A 20,408-nucleotide genomic window follows, 5' to 3' on the forward strand; every position below is an offset into this window, starting at 1 on the left:
TTTTTTTTTTTTGCACCAGTGTGAAAACTGGGTTTCAAAGAGGTTAAAATCATTTTGTCCACAAAAACTTCGTATTGGCAGAGTCTGACCTGGCCTCTCATCCGCCCTCTGGGACTCCCAGGCAAGTGAGGCCTTTTCTGACACCACTTTGTTGCTATCCTGTGTCTGACCCAGCACTGTCACACTGTCACTATCTCTGCTGTGGGGAAACTCTCCTATCCCCTCCCCCCAGAAGGTGCCCGTCTCTCTCACTGTCAGCGGTGGCTTTCCAGGCAGGGAGCTGCCCTGGCTTCCATCTTTGGACACAATGCCAAGAGGGCCCCCATCTTAGGAGGGGCCCGGTCTAGTTGTGAGGATCCTGTGGAGACCTGGACCTGGTGGATCTTGGGAAGCTACAGTTGAAGGTCGGCTTGGTGAGTGAGGGGGAGCAGGGATGGATATCTTCAGTGTCACCAGTGCTCTCCTCTCTGCATTGCAGGACGGTGAGGCTGAGGTTCCTCATTGTGTGGCAGCTTTTGGAGTATAAAAAGCTGTTGACTGCTACCGTAGATTTCCTTAAATGTAGAACAGTGATCCGACTGATGTGGCTGTTTGGGTATGGATGGCTGCGTTGGGAGTGAGGGTGGGGAGAGAAGAACTTTGTAGGCACGCTTACAGGAGCAACTTGGCACCAATACTATTTAGTAGAATACTTTGCTTTCTACATCAGATGTATATTCATCTAATTTTTCTTAAGTGAATCATAGTTCAACCTCACTGAAGGGTCTTATTTATGAAAGGAATCTTATAAAGAATCATCTTGTAAATCATCTTGTAAACAAACCCCCAACTTAACTTTTTTTTTAAAAAATGTAATTTTTCCTATGACAGCCAGTGGTTTTAAAGAGCAGCTCTTATTCACCTTATTGAGGTAGGTGCTGGATGTGGAATTATCAGCGAAAAAGAAGATGCTTCGCAAGTGGAGAAGTTTACTGAGTGAGGGGTTGGGAGGTTATACTGACTTCCACAAACAGAGAACAGCAAGCAGTACTGAGTTCAGGTCTCATGCAGGAAAGGGACTCAAGCCATGATGTGAAAGGTAAGGAGGATTTAGACAGGATTTGGGTGGAAATGGGAGCTGGATTTAGTAGCCATAGTAATTAGTCTTGCTTGAGTTTTACTTTTCCTAAAAAGAAAGGGTGGTTCCTCTGAGCCACCCTAAACCTGGTTTCAGCTAAGACTCTAATACATGATTCAGGAACACAAAGACCTGATTGCAATCCTATTAAGATTTCTTTCATTCTTGTTTAATTATGACACACGGAGCAGCAATAATGTTAAGTCAGGCTTAATTCTTTTTAGGTGAGCCTTTATTTTTCTGCGCTGTTGGAAACATTCTTCTGAGCACTTCCTAAGAGATTGCACACAACTTCAGGCCGTGCCCTAGACATAGGTTGTCTGGCAGGGCTCTGAAGCATGTGTAGTGAGGGAGCCCGATCTTAAATGGCAGCCAGCGGTGGTGATCGGCAAACCTGCTGGCATCCTACAGACTCTGCCTAGGCACAGGAAGGAAAGTTGGAGCCACATCACTTGTTTTTGTGCCAAAGTCACAGTGGTATAATATGTGGTCACTGCAGCCCACTGGAAGACCAAGTTGCAGCTGGAGAGTGATTTGGGCTTTTCCGTATGGAGCGTAACTGCTCTCAGCTTGTGTGTTCTGGGTATTCTTGTGGGATCTGGACAGGCAAAAGCAAGTGAAATGGTCCCATCTTTCTTTCCTGTGCCTAGTGAGAAAGGCAGACAGGTCAATAAATGAAGCTGGTAACTCTAACTTTAGTCGAATTCAAATCATGATGTCTGACTAGAGCTCCCACCATGCCATGGGCTCTCTGCGATGCTAAAGTTGCCTGAGCTACGTGGGGTGTTCTACAAATTCTGTTTAATTCTCTGTCAAGACAAAAGTCCAAAGAAGGAGATAAGGGACTTCTGATTATAGCTAAGATGGAATAGCCTCCTTCAGCCCAGGTCATCCCTCTTAAAACTGAAAAACCCTGAATTTGATTCTTACTTTATAAGAAACTGGCATAGGTATAAAGAATGAAATCTGTTGATATGGGGGAGAAGCTAAAATGTTTGCATTTAAAACTGCCAGATGACTTTTAAATGGATGCCATTAAGTTATTGTCCGTAGTGTGTAACTGACACTACTCACAAGAAAACATATTTTTCTCATTACAGTTGTGCTTTTGTTTACAAACCGTTATGGTGCAAGTATTATCGTGCATCTACTGGGTGCCAAACACCATGCTAGATTCTGGGGCTACAGAGCCACAAACGCACCAACTTGGAACTTGCGGAGATTGCTGTCTGGTGGGGAGACAGACCTAGAGGAGGTGATACTTTACCACGTGGCAGCTCTGCCCATGAGTGGTAACTCCTGCAGAAGGCAGTCAGGAAGGCTATGGTCCCGGTGGAGGTAGAAACTCACCTGGACCTGGAAGGATGGATGGCGTTTGGAAGAGGGTCAGGACAAAGAGATACAGCTAAAGCCTAGAAATTATTTCCACAATTTCATTATTTTTCCAACAGTAGAACTCTCAGTTCATTCTGTGCTCTACTCTTCCAAGGAAATGATAATTCTGAATCACAGCAAGGAGGAAGAGGGAGAAAGAAGGAGCATTCAGAAAATAAGGTGAGGAATTCCTGTGTCTGCAAGAGATGAGATAGATGCTGGTTGATAGATGGGCAAGTAATGCTGGGAGCCCTACCGCTGGGCTGCTGGACTGTACAAGTTATGGGCTTGGTCTGGGGTTGAGGGGGAAAGTGGCTTCAAAAACAGCTTCTTCCAGGTTCCTGTTCAAGCACTGAATCACTAGGAATAGGACAGCCACTAAGAGGCAGGTTTGGTTTTTGCGTTTGTGTTTGAAGTTACAGGGAAGAAATTCCTGGATTTCTAGATGGTCCGCTCTCTGTGTCTGTGGAAGTCAGTGTAGCCTCCCAAGCCCTCATCAGGAGACTTCGCTTGAGAAGCAGCTTGTATTTGTGATCCCCCACTGTTGAAACCATCCCTTCCAACAGGATCCCACAAAACCTCTTTTGAATAATTTCGCCCATGATTTTTCCTCTTTAAAAATTTTCATCTCCGCACAGTCCTTCCCTCCCCCACCCTTTGGCATTTCCTGCCAGGCCTGGGAAGCCAAATCCTGGAGGGTTTTGCTGCAAAGGAAACAAAGGGTGAACTCCTAGAGAATCTCCCTTGGCCAACCTCCCTCACTGCCCTGGGGAAAATGAAGCGTGGAAAAATCCTTAAAAAGCAACTGGAGGCGTTGTCCAAGTGCGTTTTAATAATCAGTGCTCGCGGTTGGGAGAACCACTGAGAAAAGGGCTGTTGACAGTGAGGGGAAAAGTATGTTTCAAGGAACTCTAATGTTTGGTTGACAGTTCACTCCAAAACCAGCGAACACTAATGTAAAAAGCAAAGTAACACAGCAGGCCATTGCTAGATTTTCAATTTCTTTTTTTTTTTTTTTTAAAGAAATGGCTTTGCCAGATTACATCTAAAAGAACTGAGAAAGCAATTGAATGTAAAGTATGACCAAGCTGTTTGTCTTAGTATGACTTTGAAGGAGCTGGAGAGTTTGTGACAGGGGCGGCTGGGTGCTTCACGAGAGCAGACGGAGGTGCTCCACACAATGGCTGGGTTGTGGGTCAGGCAGCCAGCTGGAAATCAGCCTCCTTGCCAGTAACAGCCTTCAAGTGGAGACAGCCTCAGTAGTTCGTAACAGATTTCAGTAAATGGCGATCCCAGTCAGAGGTCTCAGGCTCAGTGTTGGCGACCCTGGGGAGCTCCATCGCCTTACTCTCAGAACCTCCTAGTCCACCACCATTTTTTCTAATCAGCCAATTAACACATCTTTAGTGAGTGCCAGTGGTGTGCAAATCCTTGCAGGGCATAAGGAGACTTTCGTAGTAGGGCCTTTGGTGGCACTGTGGGGTGTGGGGGACATGCTCTATTCTTCTGTGGAGTAATAGTGTGTAAATGGCGGGCTGGGAGTGCTCTGGCCAGTCAGAGCAGGGGCATCACAGGTTTTCATGCTTAGACAAAATTTCATGGAGCCAGGAGGACTTTCCCCAAGTCTTGAAGCACAAGTGCATTCATTTCCATGGAAGAAATAGTGGCTGAACTGCCCTGGGGAGAGAGGGATATGGTTGGCTTGCCATCCGGGTGCCGCTGCCTCATGTAACCTCTTCGCGTGTAAGGAAGACTTGTAGTTGAATGGACAGTTACTTTTTAAAAATGCCTTCCTCTGTATGTCATCTCGCCTCTGCCTAATGATGTCTCTGGGGGGTAGGTGTGGTTACTCCCCTTTTTTCAGATTTTTTTTTTTATTGCAGTAAAAAACATGCAACACAAAATTACAAAATTTGCCATCTTAACAGTTTTTAAGTATATACTCCAATAATATTAAATGCGTTTATATTACGCATCCATCACCACGTCCATCTCCACCACTCCTTATCTGGTAAAACTAAAACTCTGTAACCATTAAACAGTAACTCCCCATTCCACGCCCCCCGCCCACAGCCCCGGCAACAATGATTCTCCTATCACTGTGATTCACAAAGCACCTGGTAAGAAGTAAGGTCAGTGATTTGTTTTTGCAACTTGCTTATTTGTTTTTGCAACTGGCTTATTTCACTTACCGTAATATCCTCAAGATTCATACATGTTGTAGCCTATGTCAGAATTTCCTTCCTTATACAGGCTGGATAATATTACATTGTAGGTAGAGACCATGTTTCGTTTATTCTTTCATCCATAGACAGACTTTTTGACTTCTGTGTTTTAGCTACTGTGCATAAGGCCGCCATGAACATAAGTATGTAAATGTCTCTTCAAGAGCCTGTTTCAATTCTTTTGGCTATATACGTAGAAGTAGGATTCCTGGATCATGTGGCAGCTCTAGTTTTAATTTTTAAAGGAACATTATAGAGGCATAATATTTTCCCTTGTGACATTCCCCTGGTTTACATTCCCACCAACAGTGCACAAGTGTTAACGATTTCTCTCCAACCCTGTCAACACTGGTTTCCTGGCTTTTGACAGTAGTCATTCTGATGGGTTGGAGGTAGGATCTCAGAGTGGCTGTGATTTGCATTTCCCTAATCATCTGTGGTAACTCCTTTTTACAGATGAAAAAGCTGAGGCCCGGGGAGGACTTAAAACTTATTTGTAACAGGATCCAGACTGGAATCAAATAGGCTTTGTTGATCACATAGTTTTTCTGCCTCCAGCTCTTCCCCCATTCAGATTCTCTCCTTCACATCCCCCCTCCTCAGTCCCCATTTTAATGCCACACACTCTGTTTTACTTGGAGATTCAATAAAATTAGGACGGAATAAAAAAATCAATGCCCCTTAGCTCGTAAGAGTAGCAGAGTCTGGCAGCCCATTTCTGGAAATGTTTGTTTTCTGAAAGTTTTCTCCCTTCCCTAAGAGAAGGGAGAATAAGAGGCAGGGGTGGCTGGGTAGGGTTGTGGGCTCACACATTGTGCCCCAAACGGCTAGATCAGGATGAGGCCCTCACACTTTTCCATTCAGCCCTTGGTTCCTGAGTACCTACCATCACCCTGTGGGGGCGACATGAAGGATGTGGTGGAGACTCTAGGTAGGTGTGTGTCCTGTTTTCATGAACTTGAAGCCTCATGAGAGCATGTCCACTGCACCACAGCCTTCCCAATGCTGCCCTCCATCTAGTGCCCAAAACTCAGTGCTTTATTCTCTAGAGACCATTAGCCTTTTCAAAAAAAAATTTTTTGATGTTTTTAAGTCGCAAAGAACATTTGTTAAAAGAAAAAAAAGAACTCAAATGACTGTTACCAATATTTTGATATGTATATTTTTAGTTTTTTTAAAAAAAATGTATCTGTTCATATGCATGTACTTGTAAAATTGGTACCATACTTTGGTAAACTGTTTCTCCTGGTAACATAGTATCACTGTTTTCCTACTCACAAAATATTTTTCAACTGAATGATTTTTCTCGGGCTCTACGGTATCTGAAGGCCTCTTGTAGAGAAGTTCTGTGTTGGGGATAGCAGGTGCTGATGAGTGCCTGGCCTCCTGTGCAGCTGATGCCAGCAGAGTGAGCCAGGTGCCTGGGCTCCATGCTGCCCAGGGGTGGTGTTTACTGCTGCCACAGAACAAATGCCTCCTACTTATGTTTCACTTTTGGTACCATGGACTTGAGTACAACTTCTTCATAGCCTATTTGACAGTAGCATAATATAAACTGAGATTTAAGTTTCTTCAGCATTATACACAAACATATGCACACTCAACAGGTTCTTGAATGATATCAGTTTGCTATAACGTTGATGAGGGACAACAATCGATTCCCTGGCAGGGCCACCACCTGTGTGGAGTCTGCGTGTTCTCCCCACATCTTCCTGGGTTTTCTCTGGGTGCACCGGTTTTCCCCCACATCCCAAAGTTGTTCACATTGGATCAATCAGCATATCTAAACACCCCCAGCCTGACTGCGTGTGTGTCCTGTGACCAGTGGTGTGCTGGCCGGGGCAGGTTCCCACCTTGCGTCCTGAGCTGCCAGTACAGGCTCCACCACCCATGCCCCTGAATGAGCAGGTAAACAATGCTCTCATCTGTTTCTATGAATCATTCTTAAATGCATGGCTCTCAAATTTATTTTGATGTTTAATATTCGAAGTGTTATTTCACTTTTCTATTAGAAGTGTCCTTAATAACTGTTTAAAAGCTTGATGTTTTTGTGCCATAGGAATTTAACTCTTGTTCATATCAATTAGCCTGTGGTAAAACTGGTTTCCTGATACGTCATTTCATTTAAAGTTGAAGTTTCCAAGAACCTACTGGTAACATTGAGGTCATGCTGTATATGTCTGGCTAGTGAGGTTTTGTTTTGTTTTGTTTATACTCCATGCATATTTACCTATCCTCCTAAACTATTTGCTTTTTCTCATAAAGCTGTTCATTTTCAAATCAGGTTTTATCAAGCTGCCTCAGTTGTTGGAGTGTGCACGCGTGTGGATCTGGACTCTGTGCGTACCGTGGCAGGAGGACTTGAATGCTCCCTCTCCCGTCACAGCAGCCCCACTCACTCCCAACTACTTCTTGAGCTAGTATTCCAAGGATGCTGACATGTGAAGAAAGGATTTCACTTGGCTGGGGGGAGGGAGGAGGCAAGCCATTCTGATTGCCACTGAGAGTTCAGAGTGAGTCTTGATTTCTTTTTAATCTACTCACATACAATCTAATGCATATGTGCAGGCATCATTTCCTGGAGCTTTCCATTAGTAAAGCTGGTACATTCTTGGGTAGCGATGGAATTTTGGAAACAGGTTCATTTCTCAATCTGCAACAATGCTATCTATAATTTGTTTGGATTGTTCACTGAAGTGCTTGCTGATACGTAAGATATGTCGGCCTCTGACCCACTGCTGGCAGGCACAGAGGCCTGTGACAGTGTGACTGGGGTATGCCACTCCATGGATCAAGGGATCTGCTCTGTGTCAGGACCTTTTCAGCTGCCTTTGAGGATAAGGGGCCAAGGACTGGGATAGATGTGACCCAATTTATATCAAACAGTAACTTAGAGTAAAGGTGCTATGTGCTAAAGAGGAAAGAGAGACTTCTCTGTTCATCGAGTACCTGCTACATGGCCAGCCTCGTGCACAGTGGTTGAGAGCCAATTTCCTAAGTCTTACATTAGTCCCGTGGGATATAGATATTGTTGCCAGTTCTTTGGGCAAATGCAGAAACTGAGACTCAGAGAAGCACATGCTATAGGTCGGGATCACACAGAGTTAATTCACAGAGCCGGGATTCCGACCAGCAGTCCCCACCATTGCCCTCTAAAGGGAGAGAAGAAACACTGTGGGTCAGGCGATGAGAAATGTGCTCTGGAGGGTGGTTGCTGGGGGTGGGGTGGAAGAAGGAATTTGCAGGAGTGGACCCCTCATTCCGGGGGGGTGTGATGACAGGCCTGCTGCAGTAGCAGGCTAAGCCTAGTGAGTTGCGAGGAAGACAATGTCTCGAGAAGGTTCTAGCTCAGCTGGGGAATTCCTGCAATGCTAGGCAAGGAGTTGAGACTTACTGTGCAAGGAAAGGATGATTCATTGAAATGAGGACTTAGAAAGCACAAGGTCTATGTAGCCTGGATTAATGGGAGAAATGAAAAGCAGTGATCCCTGTGAGGAGGATGTCCCAATAGCCCAGGAGTCCCCGGAGGCAGTGGGGAAGAACTTTGGAAGGAAGAATTGGCATGGCTGTTTGATTTCCCCTCTGCATCTGCAAAGGCTGGCCTGCTTGTGAAGGAAGCAAAAGTATTCCATTTAGTGCTCTAGAGAATATTGATCGTGTAGCCCTGAACGGATTAGAAACAAGAACTTTGACTGCTGTCAGTTATCTAAGTGATCTATACACTCGGAAGGTGTCATTTGCCCACAGTTCAATAGGTACATAATGACCCAATTTAAATAAAAAGTTTCATCTTGAAATCTAAAACCAGAGGTCCAAGTTATCTAACCCTCTCCCAAACAAAGCCAGTTTCCTCTTGGTTGACGTCAGACCTGCCATGTCTCCCCAACACCTGTCATCTGTTGGATTTCAGGATTTACCTTTTATTATGTGTCTATTTTTAGACGCATGCTGAATTTTGATAGTGGTCTGATGTTTTCTATAGGGAAAGTCACATGGGGTGTTTTGTAGAGAAGCTCGTGCCTCGCCTGTTGAGATGACTCAGCTGAAGTGACAGGCTTTCCTCTTGTAACCTGGACTTGTTCCAGTGGTCTCAGGTACTTTAGATAACCCTGCTGGCCCCTAGTGCCCTGACTTTGAAGATCTTCCCAGGTGGTGGGTAAAGCCGGTTTGGCTATTTGTGTTCGTGTGTGCCATATTGATTTGCAGGGAACACGAGACACCATAAAGACAGCACCATGGGTCAAACTCTGCTTCTAGCCTTGGCTTCTGCTGCTCATGATGATTGCCCTGAGATAGTTCTCTGGGCATCTGTTTCCTCAATCATAATAAGAAATGTGGGGAGACACAGAGGGAGAGTTCAGACTACATAATCGGTAAGATCCCGCCAGATTCTGATTCTAAAGATCTGTAAAAATGAAACTTTTTGAAACCCGTACATTGGACCACTACAGATTCATTTGTTGCTAAAGCATGAGTAGGAAAAAGACCATGATAAAATCAATGAACAGTGCTTCTGTTTAGTGTCCTCTTCAAAGCTCAATTCAGTAAATGCTTCTACCTGATCAAGGTTTTTCTGTTCACAAGGCTGTCATTCTCCATCAGGATTCTAAACTCATTCTCCTGATGACTGATGCTCCTTCATCAGAAGACCTGTCAATAGGCAGTGTCTCATTAAAACCACAACAGTTTCCAGCACATGATGAGCACAATAACTATAGCAGCTTGCTTATCCAGTTAACAGTTTCAATGTCCTTTATATAGATAGACCCCCAAGCTGGACTGACAGCTTTGCCATGCTTTTTTAATTTTGCATGTAATGATGACCTATTCTGGCCACTTGGCCAACTGTTCATGAAACAGAATTGAGAAACCATGGTTGATAAAACTAACCCCTGGGCATACTTGTTTCATAAAGAGAAAGTATACAGAGGGAGCCAAAACAATAAACACACATTTTAAGAGAGAAAAAAACTGTATTAAAATTGTCATACTCAAGTCACGTTTGACTTCTGCAATTATGAGAGATATAAGATACAATACACAAGATAACAAACACTGTCGGTATATATATATAGTGAGTATTATGATTTTAATACAGAAAATGTGCATGTTTTTTGGTACCCTCTGTATATTGCCCATCTGCCAGCCTGAGCCCGCATTGTCATCAAGTAGCCCTATGGCCCAAATCCTTATCCCGTCTGGTCATCTCACAAGGCCTTAGTCAGTAGGGATCCCATTCCCAGAAGTTATGCCCAGCTAGGAGATCAATGCTTGGTTTATACCATTTTTGTTTCTTAAACTATTTATAAATTTAGAACTGTAACTGGTTAATGTGAAGGTCACATCTTTGTCTATGCATTCCTAGGAGTTAGGTAGCTCTTCCTTCCAACTGCCTGACCCAGAGTTTAAACAGGGGTCACCAGAACATAGATTCTCCAAATACCTGTGTTTAAAGCCCACAAGATTCCAGGGGATTCCTGGCAAACACTTTGTCTCCTGTCTGTCATGGGTGTGTAAGTGGAGGGCTCACATACTGGGGCTGGCTTTCCAATGTGGAAAGAAGAGGTTGGTGGTTCCAGTGAAGAACATCTTGGATGAACCTGACACCCTAGTGGTTTATCTTTGCAGGCTGCTGATGTAGCCTGCAGAGAGAGAGGCTAGCCTTGGCTTTCTATTTCAAGGTCATCCTTGGCTCCAATGGCAATAATGGCAAAAACTTACATGTACTCATTCTTTTCCAGGTTCACTTTCAAGCACATTATGTGTATTAAGTGAACTGATCTTCAAATCAACCCCCTTGAGGTAGGACTTATTCCAAAGAGAGGTGACACAGCTAGACATGGCAGAGCCTAGATTCAAATCCAGTTAGTTGACTTCCAGATACTTTATTTTGTCTAAATGCCCAGGGTAGATTAGGCTCCTGAGGACTGAACGCAAACCAAACTCTCAAGAGACCAAGGTGTAAGTAACATGGTGACTGGTTGATTTGTAATGCGGGGACTGGACTACTTATGTGTGTTGCCCAGGGTACCCTGGAATAATTCTTTATGGGTGGTATTTTAGGCAATGTGAGTTGGGTTGGGAAAGCAATAGAGGGAAAAACAGACCCTTTGCTTCCTGTTATGGGAATTTTTTTTTTTTTTTTTTTGCAGAGGCAATAGGAAGTTGAAGCATCTACTTTTGACCTCACTGGAGCATTTTGTTTTTACCATGACCTTCTAGGGAGAATGCCAGGAATGATCACATCATAGGCAAAGAGAATTCTCTCAGTTGGTCCCGTCAATGTGTCAGAGGTACAAATTAACTCCCTTGTTGAGTCAATGTGGCCTTCACTTGGGATTCATCAGTGGTTGGTAACCCATTTTATCGGAACATGTGGGTGCAGGTTGCTAGGGAACTAAGCTTATTACCTGACTCTGGCTCTTAGCATCAAGCCAATTGGATTTGGGCCTGAGAAATTCACGGCCTTCCTAATCTCAAAACAGGAGTGGAGAAGGTGCAGTAACAGTTCAAAGATGAGAGTAGTTGGGGAAAACGATCTTTGTTCTAAATCATTTTGGCCACCACCCATGCCCATGTTTTGTTGTTTTTTTAATCTTCCTCTCAGGTGATAGCAGAAATCCAACCATGAGCCCTAACTTAAGAAGATTTTCTAGATTGAGCAGCATTGACACTAAAGACGTATCAACAGAACCAAATGAAATATATTACCATTAATGTGGAAATACTTGCATGATCTAACTCACCCCAAGTTTTATTCCTTTTGGAGAATGTATTAGAGATCTGGAAGTTATTTTTTGATGTACCTGAACTGGAGATAGACAAATTTCACAAAAAAGTATAAGCAGCCTGCACTGAAAGAAAACTTGAAAATCTGACTTGAAAAAGCAAATGGAGGTCTGATTGTTCACCTTACACATGCCAACTCCTAGCATAGAATGTTTATGAAAGAATTCACTAGAAAAGTCCCTGGGCTGGCAAGGCCCATTTGTGTTGCTAGACATGGTGGCTGAGGCTTAGCAGAGTAACCAAAACCCGGAGCATCACAAACAGTAGCTCTGGCAGAGCAGGACCTGAGGTGAGTCCTCTGGAACACACACCACCACCCAAGGAGGTATGTTAGACTTGTTAGGCAGCGTATGTTAGACAGACAGTACCTTTTAGATGCCTAGTATGTCTTGAACTAGTACCAGTATGCAAAGAACTTCTGGTCTATACAGGGAGATGTGACTGATAGGTGGGCCAGAAAACGAAATGTTTGGAATAAAGGCATGTGTGGCAGAAACTATCTTAGAAAGTGAGAGAGAGGAGGGAGATGAATGGGCTGAAATTGTGTGTATACTCCTACAGATGGAGAAATCTGAGGCTTAAGCATGGAGGTGCTCCCTCAGGGACACTCTCCTGAATGAAGGACTTTGTCACTAGAGTAAGAACCTTGGGTACTACCGATGCCACGGCAGCACAGTGGCGGGGTTCCCTCTGAATCAAGGAGATTGGCTCTGTGGGGTTGTAATACTGTGTTATAAGGAATAAAACCCTGTTCAAGACAGATCTGGATGTTCATGTAGTTCAGATCCTCCCTTCTAGCTGTCTGGCCAGTGTTGATCTCTGCTGCTTTAAACCATGTTAATCCAGGAAGAGGGAAAAAAAAAAATCAGCCCATTGCTATGGCAACCTCAGAGCGAGTGTGTCCTAGGCCCTGGGCAAATGCACAGTCAGAGCCTTGTAAATGCCATGGGCGGGAATAAACTAAGGACTTCCAAAAACTGAAAATGATAGAGGCTTTCAGCTCTAAAACCATGATTCTTGGGCATCTATATCCTGGGAAGGGTGGATTCTGTTTAGCTCCTGGAATTAATATCAATTTCAAAATCTCGATGACACTAAGTTTAGCATAAACTACAGATATCCAAACACTCCTTCCTTCTCTGTGGAAATGGTGCTAACAGTTTGCAGGTCCACTGGAGTAAAAACCTGTTTAATCAAAACAAATAGGAATTTATCAGAGTAGAGAGTCCAAAGTTAAGGGGCTAGAAAAGCTCTGCAGATTATTCAAAAGATAGAGATGTAAAACTTAAAATCCCAGTTCCACAAAAAGGGACACTTAGACTTCGCGGGTGAGGAAAGACAAGAATGGGAACTGTGGGCAATTGGACAAAACTGGGAAGAAACGCGAAAGACTGTGCAAAAATTAGGAATATATGTAGTGCCTGAGGGAAAAGTTACCTTATCGGAAGATAATATTCTTTGGATGGGATGGATGCATTTCTTTGATTTATAACTCTACCAAAAATATCACTTTGATATCAGGAAATATTTGGATTGAAAAGGGGAGAAACTGGCCACAACTTTCCTAACCCCCACCAACAATTTGAATCTAAGAGAACAGAATGAATTAGTTCATTTGCTGTGTCATGATATTTTAGGGGGTGTGGCTGAGGGATGCTTATTAAGGACACTTTTAAAACTGAAAGCAAGGGCCAGGCGCGGTGGCTCACACCTGTAATCCCAGCACTTGGAAGGCTGAGGAGAGTGGATTGCCTGAGCTCATGAGTTCGAGACCAGCTTGAGCAAGAGCGAGACCCCATCTTTAAAAAATAGCCAGGTGGTGTGGTGGGCATCTGTAGTCTCAGCTACTTGGGAGGCCGACGCAAGAAAATTGCTTGAGCTCAAGAGATTGAGGTTTCTGTGAGCTGTGACTGTCACAGCATTCTACTGAGGGCGACAAAGTGAGACTGTGTCTCAAAAAAAAAAAAAAAAAAAGAAAAAGAAAATAAGACCCCTTCAGAACAGAGATACATCATAAAAGCTGGTTTTGTATTTGTTTATTTCAGATTAATGTGACGGTACAAACAATTAGGTTACCATGTTTGCATTTGTTAGGTAGAGTCCCTGTTGTGGTTTTGTCCAGCACCCAAGAGGTGTGCCGTGTACCTTACATTGTAATTTAAAAAGAGAGATACAGACCAGCTATCCAAGAAGCAAGTCCCGGAAAGATGTCTATGGTACCATTCCATTTCCATCAAGTCCTCAAACAGGCCTAACTAAACCCTATGTTGTTTGGAGATAAATACACAGGTGACAAAACCATAAAGAAAAATACCAGCAATGATGATCAGGAAAGTCTAAATCGTGATAGTTACCCATGGGTGGGGAGGTGTTGCAATCAGAGGTTTCCAGGGGCTTCTGAGGACCAGCAGCCATGCTCTATTTGTCAAGGTGGTCACAGTTAAAAGGGAGTTTGTCTTATTTGATCTTTAAAATACCTGGGTACATTTTATATATTTGTCTGTAGGCATATTTTGCAATAAAATGGGGGAGGACAAGAACACAAAAGTATCTCAACTGTCATTAATATTTTAAACAAGGGCATGCCCTAAAACAATTCTAACTTTAATAAAAATCTGTGCCTGAGGACAATGTCTACATGTCATTTTGCTACTAAAGTTTTGATTTTCCTGTTGTCTTTGGCAGTGAGGTCTGTCTTGAGGACAGGAAGTATGGCGACTGGTCATATGGTTTTAGCTGGAAGGATAAAGCAGAGTCCCTATCCTTTGTCCAAGACCAAGGCTTCAGTGGAGATGAAGACCAGGGGTTACCCACAGAAATGCTGGCTCACCCGCCACTTAGAGTTGGGAGGAAGGCCGAGGATTGCTTCTTTCTACAAGCAACTCTGAGTAGGGGAGAAATCTTTCCTATCACTACAACTTTGGTGTCTCTCAGTAATTGTTTTAGCTGTATTTTGTAGCTTAGCTGAACATTTCATTTGGCAATTTACATTATGGAAACCATAGGTATCCTTCCATTTTCGTCTATGAAATTATAAATGAAATCAGCTTTTAAGCTGTAGATGTACATTTTCTTTCTGGATTCTGGCATGTTCTCTGTGGGGGCATGGCCCTTGCTGTGCTGCCCTCCCCTGTCCCTACCACCAGTTGGAAGTAGCAGCTTTCCTTGCTGCCATCACTAGAAGCTCACAATTATAGAATGTTTTCCATAAGCCAACAATAATAGCAGCTGACGTTTTTATGGCACTTACTACATACCTGTCATTTTTAAGGCTCTTTATGCATGTTGATTAATCCTTGCAATGCCCCTAGGAGGTAAATATCTTGAGACATGGAAGGAGAATGACGTCTTCCCAAATCACACAACGAGCAAGTGGGGGGACTGTCCCAGTGTTCACAATCCCAGTGGGGCTGCCTCAGATAACATGTCCCCAACTTTACAGGTTTAATCATTCCCACACCTCTGAGGGTTTTATTGTTCCTCTACTTTATGGATAAGCATACTAAGGTTCAGAATTTCATGTCACATGGGACAGACAGCAGAGGGAGTCAGGAAAGTAGGGACCAGTGATCCCGTTCATTCATTTCCCCTGCTGACAACACCACCCATGACATGGAGTAGGTTTTCCTGCGTCTCCCATCCTAGGGTTAGTGGCTCCTGCAACAGGAAGGAGCAGCAGGTCCTAGACTGAGAGTATGCACAAGCCTGGTCATGTTCTGCTAATTGCTTAAACATCATGGAGAGGAGTTTGTCTCACTATGGGCTTTTTTGGGTGGGAAAACTGTTCATACAATGCTGGCTGACTCCTGAGCCTTAAAGTAAACAACTACATCATCCTGTACAGAGAGAGTCAGGAAAAGGAAACTGTAAGAAAATATCAAACTCTTACAGCTTTTTTTTTTTTTTGTTAAGTGGAGGAAATGTTTTAGGGAGACTTGCGGGGTTCTTGTAAGAGAAGGCTTCATGAACATTGACACCCTTCCCCAGTGCTGTATCTGAGAAGTTGTTTTGCGTACTATACTGTCTTCTAAACGCCCTCTCTGAGAAAAGGAAAATCTGCTAGCAAAACATGGCTAGAAGATTCTGTGAAGTGTAAACCCACTGCAAGTTAAGCTACTTCCTTCCTATTGGGGAGTGATGAAAAGCCCTCACTTGCAAAACTGCTGGGTGACGGAGCTGATGGCGCTCTGAAGTCCTCAAATCCTGGGAATGCAGTATCCTCACTGCGGTCTTCACATCTAAGGACATGGACGATATTCTAGGTATCCTTGCACACGAAGACAGCATGGGAGAACCTTTCAGACATGCTCTACAATGGCAGACTTGTCAGAAACAAACTTATTTTCTCAACAGTAAGACAGATATAAACCTCTTCTAATGCCCCACTGTGGGACTCTGTGGAGGGCTTTCCTGCCTCCCTAGCTGGGCTTAGGCCTTTCCTGCCCTCTAAATACCTGAGAGCAATGGGGCAGTGCCACATGCCACATCTGGCAAAAGGGATTGGAGGCGGGGTGACTAGCAGGCCGGAAGATACAACAATCAGAGTTGTGTTAGTGTCACAGCAGGTGCCACCTGGGGCTCCTGCAGCACTGTCTCTGCCCCCCATCGCTCTTCCTTCTAAGAAGCTGTTGAGTCTTTCAGGTGTGATTGGGGATGGACAGACATGAAGTTGGCTGTCTTTAGGATCTCTGAAATTGATGTCTCCTAGGCTTGCTGCTATAACACTTTCCTGTAGCAAACTGTAATTACACCCCAACGAAAAGGAATTCTTGGCTCGGCGCCTGTGGCTCAAGTGGCTAAGGCGCCAGTCACATACACCTAGGGTGGCAGGTTTGAATCCAGCACGGGCCCGCCAAACAACAATGACTACTGCAACCAAAAAATAGCCGAGCGTTGTGGCGGGCACCTGTGGTCCCAGCTACTTGGGAGGCTGAGGCAGGAGACTCGCTTGAGCCTAGGAGTTGGAGGTTGCTGTGAGCTGTGATGCCACGGCACTCTACCCAGGGGGATAGCTTGAGGCTCTGTCTCAAAAAAAAAGGAATTCTCTCATACAACTCTGTCTTCTCCTCCTCCTACTCCACTGTTTGTCCCTTCTGGTCCTGTGTGATGTGTGGTAGTCTCTGCCTGCCTGCCATCCACAGAAGTGGTATATTTCTTCTCCCTGAGGATAGTTGCCCTTTTGTCTCCTTTTATGATCGGGGGGAACTTCCCTGAGCTTGTCTTACACAGTCCTGGATGTATCCCTCATTACCTGCAGGGAACCCTCTTTTTTAGAAAACTTCTTGTGAGTGAGGTGGCACGCTCCACGTGGATAGGGATGGATATTTAAATGGCCTTACTTTAAATGCTACTTTGGATAGTAACTGGAGTAACAGCTAGAGTGGCATGGCCATTTTAGTTTTTGTTTGAAATGAATCATTCCTGGGGGGCGTCTTACAAGTAGACCAAGAGAGTTTTCCCACTTCTGCCATCCTGTGTGGAGACTTCAGGCATCACTCATGGCCTGTAAAGTGAAATGGCCATCCCTCCTCATTCCTTTGTCTGGCTCACAACCTGCCCTCTTCAATCTCACTGCCCACTTTCTGGAAACACTGGCATGTGAATTCCTCACTGTTCCTCTGCCTGGGGTGACCCAGCCCTGCTGCTTCCATGAGCCCTCTCTTCCATCCTCTGAACCCCTCCAGTGTGTACTAATGTCTCACCCCGCTTGACACTCGGCACGTGCAGCATGAGCAGCTGTTCAGATTCACATGCAGAAAGGTCCCCTCTCCCCAAACCCACTGTAAGCATCCAAAGACAGATGCAAACTTTTCTGCCCATTTTCACCCCCCTCACATGTAGGAAAAACCCACTTAACGCAGAGTGAGTGCTCAGGGAGCGCCTCCTGCGGCAGTCGTGGGTAGGGAGAGCCAGTGTGATTACACGTGGCAGGAATACTATCTGGAATGAAAATCAGCCAACGTCATAGCTCCTCTCACTGCTGATCCATCGTTCTCCCTGTCTCCACACATGGCCGTAGAGTCCCCAGTGTTCCACGTGCTCCTTGTAGCCTCTCTTACTTGGTAGCAATTAGCATGGGAGAGAATCCAGGCTTCTTTTTAGCCCTCCCCTACTCTCAGGACATAAGCTCATCCTGGGAATAGGGTATCATTTTCAGAGACCTATCTTGTCTATTAAATTTCCAGCAAATATTAAGAATGCCAGTGAACCTGGATGTCCTCTCAGCAGAGTGGAAGTGATGCTGCCCTCAGAAGGCCACCTGGGGAATTCAGTGATAACATCCACAGCCATTAGCACAGTGCCTGGCACGTGGCATATATGCAACTATTTTAGTAAACTGCTTTACTGAGTCCATTGTGCATCATCTTCTGTCTTTATCTTGGTGGTACCTTTGAGACAGGCAGGTGCTGGGGTATTTTTCTTTGACAGAAAAGGAAGTAGGCACAAATCAGTGAGGGGACTTGCTTCAAGGGCCCATGATTCATGGAGAGCTGGGACTGGATCTTTCCAGACTTGTTCCCATGCTCCTTGTCCTCCCAACAATGTTCATTTTGGAGAGGGGAGAGAGGGAAGTCTTTGACCACGAAATGAGTCCAGCATTGAGCTTCTGCCTGAGAAAACTACAGCCCTCTCAATATGGGCATGAATTGGCCGGCAGCACTTACTCTTAATTGAGGTCAGGCCACCCCTTCCCCCCCACCTTCCGGAACTGTCCCCCTGCTTGGCTCCAGTTGTGCAGTTGTTCAAGGCTACCATGTGTTTTTCTTACATCCCAGTCATCTCAGAAAATTCCAGGAGGGCTTGGGAGTTTGGCTAGGCTAAAAAATACCCGGGCAACGATGGTATGTTGATGCTTGGAGTCAGATTGCCTAGAGCAAGAAGTGGTTTACGTAACCCTACAAGGTTCTAATCGGGAAGCTGAGAGAAAGGGATGAAACATTCTAATCCTCTCCATAATTTCCTCTTTAAGAATGACTAATTAGTCATGGGTGAAGTTTCTCTTCCAAGGTGTGTGCTCTTGGGGATATCAAGATTTCATATTTCCCAGCTGGAGCCGACCACAACTGGGGCCTGTCAAGGTTCTGGGCTGTGAGCAAAGAGCTCTTTACCAAAGATTCGTCATGTACTGGAATCAAAATATGGAATGAAGGTCCCATCATCAGGGCTGCTTCTAAAGGTCAGGGTTTCATTTATAGAACTGGAGCCATCCAGTTGGAAGGGAAAGGCCGGTTCTCATCTGTAATCAGTGTGAAAGGCACAGAAGCCTAACCTGTGACTTCCACTTTTGGTTCAGGGTTGGGAAATTAATGTGTAGTATTTACAGAGATCTGTCCTTTCTGAAAGGGTGAAAGGTAAAGCAAACACTAGTTCTGGACTTTGGCATATCATTTTCCTTGGCAGTGACGACATACCACCACATCATCATTTGGTCAGGTACCCATTGCTTCTCCTCATCCTTACTAGGCATGGTGGTGGGAAGTCCCACCAAAGTGGGAGGTTTCCTCAGTCTCCATGGCACAATTCCATGCCCTATAATCTGATGGCCCTTGGATATGGACCTTGGTGTCTAAATTGACTATTGTATTGTTGCTTATGGCATTGTTCTCAAATATTAGAGTGTTGGGTCTCCCAGGGAGCTGGTTGAATGGAAAATTATAGGTCCCACCCCTGAAGATAGTGGTTCCGTAAGGTTCAGGAATTTGCATTTTTTTATTTTATTTTATTTTATTTTTTTGAGATAGAACCTCAAGCTATCCCCCTGGGTAGAGTGCCATGGCATCACTGCTCACAGCAACCTCCAACTCCTGGGCTCAAGCGAGTCTCCTGCTTCAGCCTCCCAAGTAGCTGAGACCACAGGTACCCACCACAACGCCTGGCTATTTTTTGGTTGCAGCTGTCATTGTTGTTTTTGGTGGGCCTGGGCTGGATTCAAACCTGCGACCTTAGGCGCATGTGGCTTAGCCACTTGAGCCACAGGTGCCGAGCCAGGAATTTGCTTTTTTAAAAGTAAGGTGGTGGTTGACCACACTTTGAGTAATACTACCTGATTATGGCATAGTCACCTACTGTTGGAGAGTTGGCTTTAATTAGCAAGTGGCTGCCCTGGGCACCATCCTAGGCCTGACAGGATTTGGGAAAGATCACATGCTGTGCACCTTTTCTCCTCAAGAAGCTATGTATGAAATGGAGTAAGCAGTACAGGATTCAGATGCTGGGTGTCTGGAGAATCAAGTTGGACTGGGCATGGGAGGTGGCATTTTGGAGGAGCCTGGAGGGCTGTGGGATTTGCGCTGATGACTCATGGAGGGAAAGAGAGTATTTCTGATGAGAGGAGTAAGCGGAGGGGGCTCCAGTGTAAGGGGAGCCTTGAACTTGATACTTTAGCAGCCTGAAGGCATAGGTTCAGAGCACTGGCCAATCCTCCCTAAAATCTGGCATTGAATACCTGGAACAAGTGAGTACCAAGTCACTTGTACCCAGCCCACCATCTGCAGATGAGGGCTTAGCCCTAGCCATGCTGGAGATGACACCACTCTGGACTTTTAGAAACTCTGCTCTGAAATAAAGGGTGTCTTAGGGCCTCTCAAGAGCTAAGACTGTGGTCTGTGAGAGTCCAGAACCTTAACATTACCTGTATGTTCCAGATTTTTGATGCACTCACTTCTGTGTGATCCTTAAAGGGGGCTATCACCACCCCTTAGGGTTATAGTGAGGATTACATGGAGTAACTTGGGCAGTGCACTTACCCAACAGCTTGGGGCCGAGGTCAGCACTCAGTAAATGGTGGTGGTTATGGGCTTCCCCCCCACTCTCTCAAGGGGGCTGTGTGCTCATGCTTATGTACTTGGTATTATGTTCTTCCTTGGTCAGAGTATCTTCCATTCCAACTCTTAATTGTGAAA

At 44.8% G+C, this 20,408-nt stretch overlaps 1 protein-coding gene across 1 annotated transcript in view; it reads left to right on the forward strand.

The window, feature by feature from the left end:
- PRKCE (protein kinase C epsilon) overlaps positions 1-20,408 on the forward strand; it is a 324,332-nt gene that overhangs the window by 167,471 nt on the left and 136,453 nt on the right. The window lies entirely within an intron of this gene.

Source organism: Otolemur garnettii, unplaced genomic scaffold (assembly GCF_000181295.1).
Source record: "Otolemur garnettii isolate 467f Iridium unplaced genomic scaffold, OtoGar3 scaffold00024, whole genome shotgun sequence".
Classification (NCBI taxonomy): Eukaryota; Metazoa; Chordata; class Mammalia; order Primates; family Galagidae; genus Otolemur; species Otolemur garnettii.